Here is a 10,371-nt window from a genome sequence, read left to right as displayed (position 1 = left end):
CACTGTGAGATGATTGTAATAATTAAAAATGCCCTATTATAAGTGAAAATTACTCAATAAGGTATAAAGTATGATCCAAATACCAGGTATTTTTCTTTTGGGGAGGGGCGACACAAAAAAAAATCTTACTTTTAGATCATCTCTTAGTAAACATCAGGAAACTCTTCCCCTCTGAGGCAATAAAAAGAGTTTCAAGAATACGTAGGAACAACCCTCCCTGTTCTAAACGTGTGTTTTTCTCCCGTCCTAATTTATCTAAACTAAAAATAGGTCAGAAAATTGAAAGTAAGTCTTCAACGAGCTGGAAGGAGCCAAAGCTTAAGCTTGGACTACAGAGACCAAAACTTGAGGTAGAATTTAAAAATTCTAGAGGTACGTCATCTGTATTGAGATCTAGCCAGTTTCTAGACACAAGGGTTAAATTTCAGACCCTGACTGGAGGCAGCCTTGCAAGACCTTTTGCAAAGTGCTTGGTTCTCATCTTCCTTTATGGAGGTAGGTGCAGTTTGCAACTACAGAGGCCATATAGCAAGCATCCTAATTCTCTGTACCACAAGCAAACTTTTCTCTGCAAATCCTTAGGGGCTTGTCTGCAAAAATTGTATCCTTGGTGTTTTTTCTTTGTAGTTTTCATGTTTCTTTTTTTTAAATTTAATTTTATTATGTTATGTTAGTCACCATACAGATGCCCTTGTTTTAATGGTCTTGCCTTATAATATTCCTATGGCAGTCCTCACAAGCCCCCAGATTCTTTTAGGACAGCAGTTACGGAATTTTACTCAGATTGCAAAACTGACTTTATTTGTAGAATTTGAGAGTATATAGTCTCCCCCTGGGGAGAGGGTATACAGTCATTCTATTTAGTTCAGATTATCAGAGATTCACTTATTAACTGGTATTATATTGGGCTTGTATTTTTGTTGCATCCCCAGGCTTTGTGACCCTGATCTCTAATCAATCATCTTTGAATCTATGGGCTCAACGAATATATGATTTTCTCAAAATCTCTGTCATTCTTTATGTGGGTGATAAGGAGTTTTAGTTTCCTCACTTGTAAAATAGAAACATTAATACTAATCTTACAGCATTTTTGTGAGAACTAAATGAGATTATACATTGAAAGTGCCTACCCTCCTCATTCATTCAAAAAATATTTACTGAGAACCTACTATGTGTCAGACACTACTATACACATTGAGGATACACCAATGAACAAAGACAACTATTTCTACCTGTATGGAGTTGATACTATAGTGAGGGAAGTTCAAGAAACAACAAAGCAAGTAAAATATATAATATGACAGATGGTGATAAGAGCTATTGAGAAAACTAAGATAGGATGAGCACTAGTAAGTGCCAGAGTTGGAGATCATCACACAATAGATGGTTCATAAATGGTAGTTATTTCTGTTAGGTGTCTCTGGTTTCTATACTTCGAGTGTATTACTTTGATACAGAACTCAAGTGCTTGCAACAGTTCAAAGACATATGAAAACCTAATTATGGATCAGGGATGCACTAGGTTTTGGGGGTATAATGGTGAATAGGGCATAATCCATAGCCACAAGGATCATTATAATATTTGTAGTAAGTAGTCAGACACGGGGTGAGCAGGGCAGAGGGTAGACAAGAGTTAGTACAGCTAATGGTCAGGAAAGCCTTTCTGGAGGTACTGATGCCTAACCTGAGACTCAAAGTCTCAGAGGAAAGGAGTTGGAAAGGGTGAACTTGGCAGAAGGAACTATCGAAGCAAAGTCATGAAGCCATGGACTAGTGAGGTGAACTAAGAAGGAACTACATGAAGTTCAGTGGATATAGAGTGGCAGGAGAGGAAACCAGAGAAGTAGGCACAAGTCAGGAGGACATGGAGAGTCAGGTCATGGATATCACTCAGAGGACACCTGGAAGACAGTGGAACAACTGGAAGTTTGGGGGTAGGGAAATTACATGGTCAGATTTGCATTTTAGAAGGATTACTTTGTACAAAAGAGAAAGTAAAAGAAAAGAGATCATGCTGAGTGTAGTTTGTAGGATAGATTACAAGGAAGTCAAACTTAGATGCAGGGAATCCAGATAGGACACTACTAGAACAGTCCATATAGGAGAGGAGATAGAAGTATGGATTGCAGGAGGTAGAGAGGAAAAGATGGATTTGAGAAATATTTAGGAAGAAGAACTGGAAGGCCTTAATGGCTAATTCAATAAAGAATGAAAATTCAAGAGTGCTTCCAAGTTTCTGCCCTGGGTTGATGGTAGTGTTATAATGAGAAGTACAGAAAAAGGATGGATTCCCTGGAAAAAGATCATGAATTCAATTTTGGACACTCTAAAGATGATTCAGTGGCTTACTTCCAGAAGATACTTTTTTGAGATTTGGTATACTTCAAAGTTTTTAGTAGCTGGGTCCAGACTATAATATGGGGGAAATAATAAAAATTTACCTCATAAAATGAAAAGGAAGATAAAAATAATCTAATGCACATGAATTGCTTAGCACAATCCCTAACACTGTAAATTCTAAGTATAGATTAGCTATTATTATCAGCCTCTTTCTTATCTGAGCTCAGATCACACCCCCCACTTCTACTCAATTTCCCTAAGTTTGCTTTTAAGGTTTTCTATCTGACTTGCTTCTGACCTCTTAGCATACTCCTTTGAGAGCTGCCCCATGAATTTCTACAATCTGCATTAATCATCCTGTTTACTTTCTAGTTTCTTCATGGTTTTGAAAAGAGCTTCATCTTTATTCTGCACATGTTTTCCTGCTAAGTCACCATCTCAGGCTCCCCTTGAACTTCAGATCACCAAGATTCATACTGCTTGCTTAGAAGGAATTTTAACAGGTATTTCTCTCCAGGTAAAAGTCTACTTGGGATCACAATGAGCATTAAATGCCTCCTCTATCATCTGAAAATTTTTTACTGGATGAGACTGCCCAGTGCAACAATTTTTGAGATGACAGCTACCATACATTTAGCACCTATTAGGCCAGAGGCTTGAGATTTATTTTTACATTTCATCCCTATAAACCTTATAAGGTAGGTGCTAGTATTATCCCAATTTTGTTGCCAGAAACTAATGTTTATTGAGCAGGTACTGTGTTAAGCACTTTGTATACACTAACTTATTTAATTCTCATACCATCTGAAAATCTAAGTACCATTATTAGCCCCACTATTCAAATGAACAAACCAAGCTCTGGACAAGTTAAAGTAAGATGCTTAAGGTCACACAGCTGATAGTGGCAGATTTGGGATGGAAATATGAGTGTGTTTGCTGCTTTTTTCTTTCTTTTTTGAGTGTGTTTGCTTTTATGCACTGCTGCATGCCACATTAGACAAGGAAAAGAAGGGCTGAGGAGTGGAAGCATATGAGTACACATATTAGACAGGATGAATAGGTGCGAGTGCTGTATATCTTTGTACTGAAAGACAAAATTAATTTGATTTCTTGGTTGGCTTTACTCGTAAGGTAATGATTAGGAAATAAAGTTAAGAGGGCTGGCATTTAAAATTCTTTGCTCAATTCCTTCCCACTTCTCACCCCCAAACCAAACACATGTTAAAACTTCTGAAGTCAATAATCACACTGAAGTGGGAAGGAAGAAACTATAATATGGCCCACTGTCCTAATGAAAGAATTTTCATTTTCTGTAGTCCTTCCTAGGTTGTGTCCATATTAAAACAGTTTTACCTGGTTGTAATTATTTTGTATTTTGCTTTATTCATTTAACATTATGAATTGAACCTTTTATCATTCCTGTTTCATTTATTGGTGGACACAAGCATACATCAAGTTGTTCAGCATTAAAATTATTTCCAGGTTTTCACTAGTTAAAGTAATACTGCACTGACAATCTCTGTATCTATAGACTTTTGTTTTCCTTCTACTGGAGTCTGTCTTTAGGATAGAATTCCCGGAGAGACATTGCAGTGTCAAAGGGCAGGAACATAATTATGGCTCTTGATGCAAATTACCAAATTGTTTTCCCAAAGGATCAGACCTATTTGCGTTGCAGTTGTAAGAGTGCAAGCTCATCACTGGCAGATGGGTTTTTTTAGTTGCTATTTTTCTTTCCATGTTTTAAATTTAGTCTCAATCCATATTGTTTCTATGATTAGATACACACTCAACATAGTGTGAAGGTGGCAGTAAAATAAAAGTTACAAATAAGGAATGAAATAACTGGCTACAATTTAAAATCCCTTTCAGGGCTTAATACCCAAAATATATAAAGATCTCATATAACTCAATAACAATAGAAAAATAACAAACAATTTGATTAAAAAGTGGGCAGAGGATCTGAATATACATTTTTCCAAAGAAGAGAAACAGATGGCCAAAAATACATGAAAAGATGATCAACATCACTAATCATCAGGGAAATGCATATTAAAACCACAATGAGATATCACTTTACACCTGCAGAATGGCTAAAATAAAAACACGAGAAATAACAAATGTTGGGTGAGGATGTGGAGAAAAAGGAATCCTCACGTGCACTGTTTATGGGAATATAAATTGGTGAATATATTTATACTTATAAATATAAATGACAAAAGTATGAAAATTCTTCAAAAAATTAAAAATAGCTTATAGGAGAGCCTGGGTGGCTCAGTCAGTTAGACATCTGCCTTCGGCTCAGGTCATGATCCCAGAGTCCTGGGATCGAGCCCCTCATCTGGGAATCCCTGCTTAGTGGGGAGCCTGCTTTTCCCTAACCCTCTGCCCCTCCCCTCAACTTGTGCGTGCTCTCTCTTTCTCTCAAATAAATCTTTTAAAATAGTGTATAGAATTGTCAAATCAATATGTTGTACACCTGAAACTAATATAATATTGTATGTCAATTACACTTCAATTTAAAAAATGAAAAAAAAATAGAACTACCATATGATACAACAACTCCACTACTGAGTATCTATCTGAAGACAATGGAAACACTAATTTGAAAAGATATATGCACCCCTGTGTTCATTGTGCCCTTATTTACAATAGCCAAGATATAGAAGCAACATGTTTCCATCAATGTATAAATGGATAAAGTATACACACACACACACACAGTGGAATACACACACACATATATGTATATATATATATACACACATATACACTGTGGAATACTACACACCAAAAAAAAAAAAGAATACAATCTTGCCATTTACAACAACAGGGATGGACCTTGAGGGTATTATGCTAAGTGAAATGATTCAGACAGAGAAAGACAAATACCGTGTTATTTCACTTATATGTGAAATCCAGAGAATGAAACAAACAAAACAAAACAAAACAAAAAATCCAGACTCACGAATACAGAGAACAGAATGGTGGTTGCCAGAGAGGAAGGGGGTTGAGTGAAAGGGATCAAGTACAAACTTCCAGTTATAAAATAAATGTCATGGGGATGTAATGTACAGCACGGGGAATATACTCAATAATATTGTATTAACTTTATATATTGACAGATGATAACTAGATTTATTGCAATGATCATTTCACAATGTATATGAATATCAAGTCACTATATTGTACACCTGAAACTAATATAATATTGTATATCAATTGTACCTCAATAAAAATAATACTTACAATAACAAAAAATTAAATAAAATCCCTTTAAGGGTATTCGTGTCCATGAGGGTCTCCCAGCAGGTTGGCTTTTCAGTATTTCTCAGATCCGTTTTTCCATAATGAGATGATAAGTGGAAATACGGCCAGCCTGGCAGGTGTCCCAGTTGGGAAGGTAAAATGGAGAATGGGGAGAGACATTTGCAGCATTGGAAGACCTGGTATGTGGCACGTGTAATCAGGACATAAAAAGCAGAATCACAGTTTGAGGATGAACTGAGAAGACCATTGGCCCTAGAGTTTCCCTTATTCTGTAATTAACCCAGTGGTACCTCCCTCATACAGAAAATAATTTGTAGTCAGACTAATTAGAATCAAGAAGTCGTACTGGCAACAAAGAAGGAAAGTCCGGACCTGCTACTCCTAGGAAAAATGGAAGACAGAATAATAACAACTCTGATTTAGAGAGCTCCTTCCATGTGCCCAGTATTGTGCAAAATGCTTCCCCCAGTACATCTCTAATCCTCACAGCAACCCTAGGAGGTGAGTACAATTAAGCCAACTTTACAAATGAGGAATCTGAATCTCAGAAAGGTTGATAGCAGAGCTAGAGTGCCCGGGTTGGAAACATGGCTTCCCCACTTACTAGGTATATGATCTTAGGCATGTTACTTAACTTTCCTGTCTTTCAGTTTCTTCTGCTTGTAGAAGAAGAAAAAAACCTTCATGCACTGTTGGTGGGAATGTAAATTGGTGCAGCCACTGTGGAAAACAGTATAGAGATTCCTCAAAAAATTAAAATTTGATATGTCATATGATCCAGTAATTCCACTACTGGGTATTTACCAAAAGAAAATGAAAACACTAATTCAGAAAGATACAAGCACCCCTATGTTTACTGCAGCATGATTTATAATAGCCAAGATATGGAAGCAGCCCAAGTGTCTGTGAATTAATGAATGGATAAAGAAGGTGTGCTATATGGATATAGATATATTGAAATATTACTCAGCCATCAAAAAGAATGAAATCTTGTCATTTGTAACGACATGTATGGACCTACAGGGTATACTGCTAAGAGAAATAAGTCAGAGAAAGACAAATACCATATTATTTCATTCATATGTAGAATTTAAAAAACAAAATAAATGAACAAAGAAAAAAAGAGAAATGATAAAACCCACCAGACTCTTAAATACAGAAAGCAAATAAGTGGTAACCAGAGGGCAGATCGGTGGGGGGAATGGGTAAAATATATAAAGGGGATTAAGAGTATACTTATTGTGATGAGCTCTGAGTAATGTATAGAATTGTTAAATCATAAAAAATAAAAAAACATTAAAAAATTCAAAACACTACTTATCCATTCATTCCTTTGAAAAGTTTAATCAAGATGATATCAATGTGACTTTATTAATAATTATTTAAGATCCAATGGAAAACTAGGTAGCTATACTGAACAACCTAAGAAAGTTGTTGTATTTAAATAGATCTTCAGCAATTCACTATATTTTAACTTAATGTTACTCAAAAACATAAAAAAATGGACTTTTAGGGAGAAATTTCACAGCCTTGATCAAAATATTGTGTGTTTATTTGTGACCCAGCATTCTCATATCTCTATAAATTTATCCTATCTTAAAGCAATATGTATAAAAATATCCTAAAATGTAAGTATGAAAGTGTTTGTTGCAGCATAGTTTGCAATATAAATAATTGGAAACCTAAATGTCCATCAATATTGGACTAGTTATTAAATTATTATACCACCAAATAATGGAATACTCTATACCCATTAAAAAGAATAAGATAGCTCCAAATGTATTGACATGAAAAGATGTCCATGATATATCACAAAATCGAAAAAGCAAATTGTAGAAGAGTATTTATGGGCTGTTTATTTTTTTCTAAAGATAGATATCTATATATGTTTGTGTATTCATAGAAACAGGTCTGGAAAGAGTATAGAACAAAATGTTTTCACATTTACTTCAGGGTGGGGTTGGGTGGGGATATGAAGATTTCTGTATCGTTTACATTTCTTTTACAAGGATTTTCTATTAGTCTTGTAATTAATAATAAATATTCCCAAAACAGTAAAAAAGAAGAAGATAGTAATAGAAGAACCTACCTTATAAGGTTGTTTGCAAGGATTGAAGAAAACAATATTACAAGGTGCTTTGCATAGTTAATGACACATAGTAAGCACTCAAAAGGTCTGAGGTGTGATAATTATTTCCCAAGATGCCATAGTCAATAAAGAGGAGAACTCGGAATTTTAACCCAGGTTGGCTGACCACCAAACACCCTTTCTTCATTAAATCAAAGTGTCCACTTAGAAGTTGTGTATGTTGCTAGAAAACCCTGTTGAGCCGCTCAAACTGTTTGCTTATACGCTGATTCTCCTAGTGAACCACATGCAGTGGCAATGTTGGGATTTAAGACTCATCTCCTAGCTCTTGTGGAACACCACCTTTTCCCCAACAGAAAAGACTTCTTCCTTCTTTATATGCATTAAGCTTGGACTAGTGGTTCACTGGGAAATGGTAATTTCACACTAAGAAAGCCAACATCCTCTGTTTTATGTCCAAATATAATTCTGCTAGGGCTGAGAGAAGCTTCTATTCTGTTCTATTTTCCTTTCTTGAAGCCCTGAAATTGTATTTAGGTTCAATTTTAAATCCCTAAACTAGAGTCTTGCTTCAGATCAAGCATAATGAGTAAAGCAATATTTAGGTGGAGAGAAGATTCTGCTAATAGCTAATCATGAGTTAACACTTATTAAGCCCTTAAAAATGTTCTAGGTACTATTCTCGACTCTGCATTCATTTCTACATTTAATTTTCACAATAACCCTCTATGGTAGGTTCTATTCCTATTTGATAGAGGAAGAAACTAGGCACAGTGGTAAAGTAACTGGCCTAAGGGCACTTAACTAGTAAATGCAAGCGCTAGAATTTTATTTAATCCAGGGCCCTAGAGCCCACACATACAATCACTATACACTACTGACTCTCTTTAATGCTAAACGGCTAATTAATAGGGAGAGGCTAATCCTAGCCTCTAGCACAGTGCCTGACACATAGAGAGCATTTATTATATAATTTTGGAATGGTGAATGAACTGTTCACTGTTTATGCCTCTTTACCATGCAACCCAGTAATAATTGTGCATTTAATCAAATAAATAAGACTTATGCTATTAATTTGTCTAATTATCAAATTAAACTATTTGCCTGGATTAGCCTTCAGTATGGCTCCATGTAATTTAATCATCTTTTCAAAATGCACAGCAAGGCCATTCATTCATCCTTCATTGATTGAGAATACCTCCTAGAAACCAAGCTCTCATGAGACCTCTTGCAATACAGAGACAGACATGAGAATTCACAGTCTAGTGGAGGAGACATATGTATATACAAATACAGATGATACTATCTGATCAGAAACATCAAAAGGGAGAGAAACATGGAAGAACGTAAGAGGAAAACTCAGTGTGAACATATATAGAGTGCTTTTGCTGCCCAAAATGTCTTCTTCTGGTAACAGATCTTATCTCACCTAGATGGGGACACCACCCATTTTATGTCAACTTGATGCCCAAATAGCTGGTAAAACTTTATTTCTGTGTGTGTCTGTGAGGGTGTCTCTGGAAGAGATTAGCATTTTTATCAGTAGACTCAATAACCAAGATCACCCTCACCAATGCCTGTGGGCATCTACCAACATGTTCAGGGTCTGAATAAAACAAAAGGCAGAGAAAGGGCAAATTTGCTATTGACTTGAGCTGGGCTATCACTGTTTATTCCTGTCTTTGGATGTCAGTGCTCCTGGTTCTCAGACCTTCTGGCTTGGACTGAATTACACCACCAGCTGTCCTGGTTCTCCAGTTTGCAGACAGCAGATAGATCATAGGACTTCTTGCCTCTCTGTTTCTCTGGAGAACCCTAATACACCTGGCTAATTGGAGAATTCTTCTCTGGTCATTGTTACCGGTTCAGGAATGGACTTAATTCTGGAAGTTTTGCTGGGACCATTGAGAAAGTGGGTCTGTGTTTCCACTGGGGTTGCTAAGTGGCAAAATGCAAACCTGTAGCTCCTTGTGGCTATCTTGGCCACCATGTAGAGAGAGCCTACTGGAGAACTGAGTCAACATAAAGAAGATCAGAACTAAGAGATAGAAGCAGATTGCTGATGACATTGTTTGAGCACCTGGATCTAGCTATGCATAAAATTACTCCTGTGCTTTTCAATTAGTATCAATAACCCTTTTTTTTGGTTTAAGTTTATTTGAGTTGTATTTCTGTTACTTGCGAGCAAGAGGCCTGATTTATACAGACGTATATCTAGACTATGTGTGTGTCTGTAAGTGCATGCATGCATACATATGTGTATGCTGGTTAATTGAGGAAGGCTTCCTGGAAGAAGTAAGGCCTTGGCTAAATCTTAAAGTGCTGGTAGAAGTTGCCTAAAGCAAAGGCAAATGTAAGCTAGGTAGAGAGACTGTATGAGTAAAATTATGGAGGTAGGATATACCACAAAATGAGGGTGGCAGGGATAGGGTTTGGTATGGCCAGAGGGTAAAGTAAGAGAGGAGGGAGAGGCAAAGCTGAAGAGCAGGACAGGAGCCAGTTTTTGAAGCATCTGGAATGCTATGTTAAGAAGATGGCAATTAGTATTCCATATATTCCTTTTCTATAGTGCAGCCACATTTTTACATTTTTTCCCTCTTCTTATTATTAGTTCTTCAGTAACATGTACCAATAAACAGCATCAATGTAAAAAGCTTTCTGGGCTTGGAATT

Source organism: Ursus arctos, chromosome X, assembly GCF_023065955.2.
Source record: "Ursus arctos isolate Adak ecotype North America chromosome X, UrsArc2.0, whole genome shotgun sequence".
NCBI lineage: Eukaryota > Metazoa > Chordata > Mammalia > Carnivora > Ursidae > Ursus > Ursus arctos.
This window is presented reverse-complemented; position numbering follows the sequence as displayed.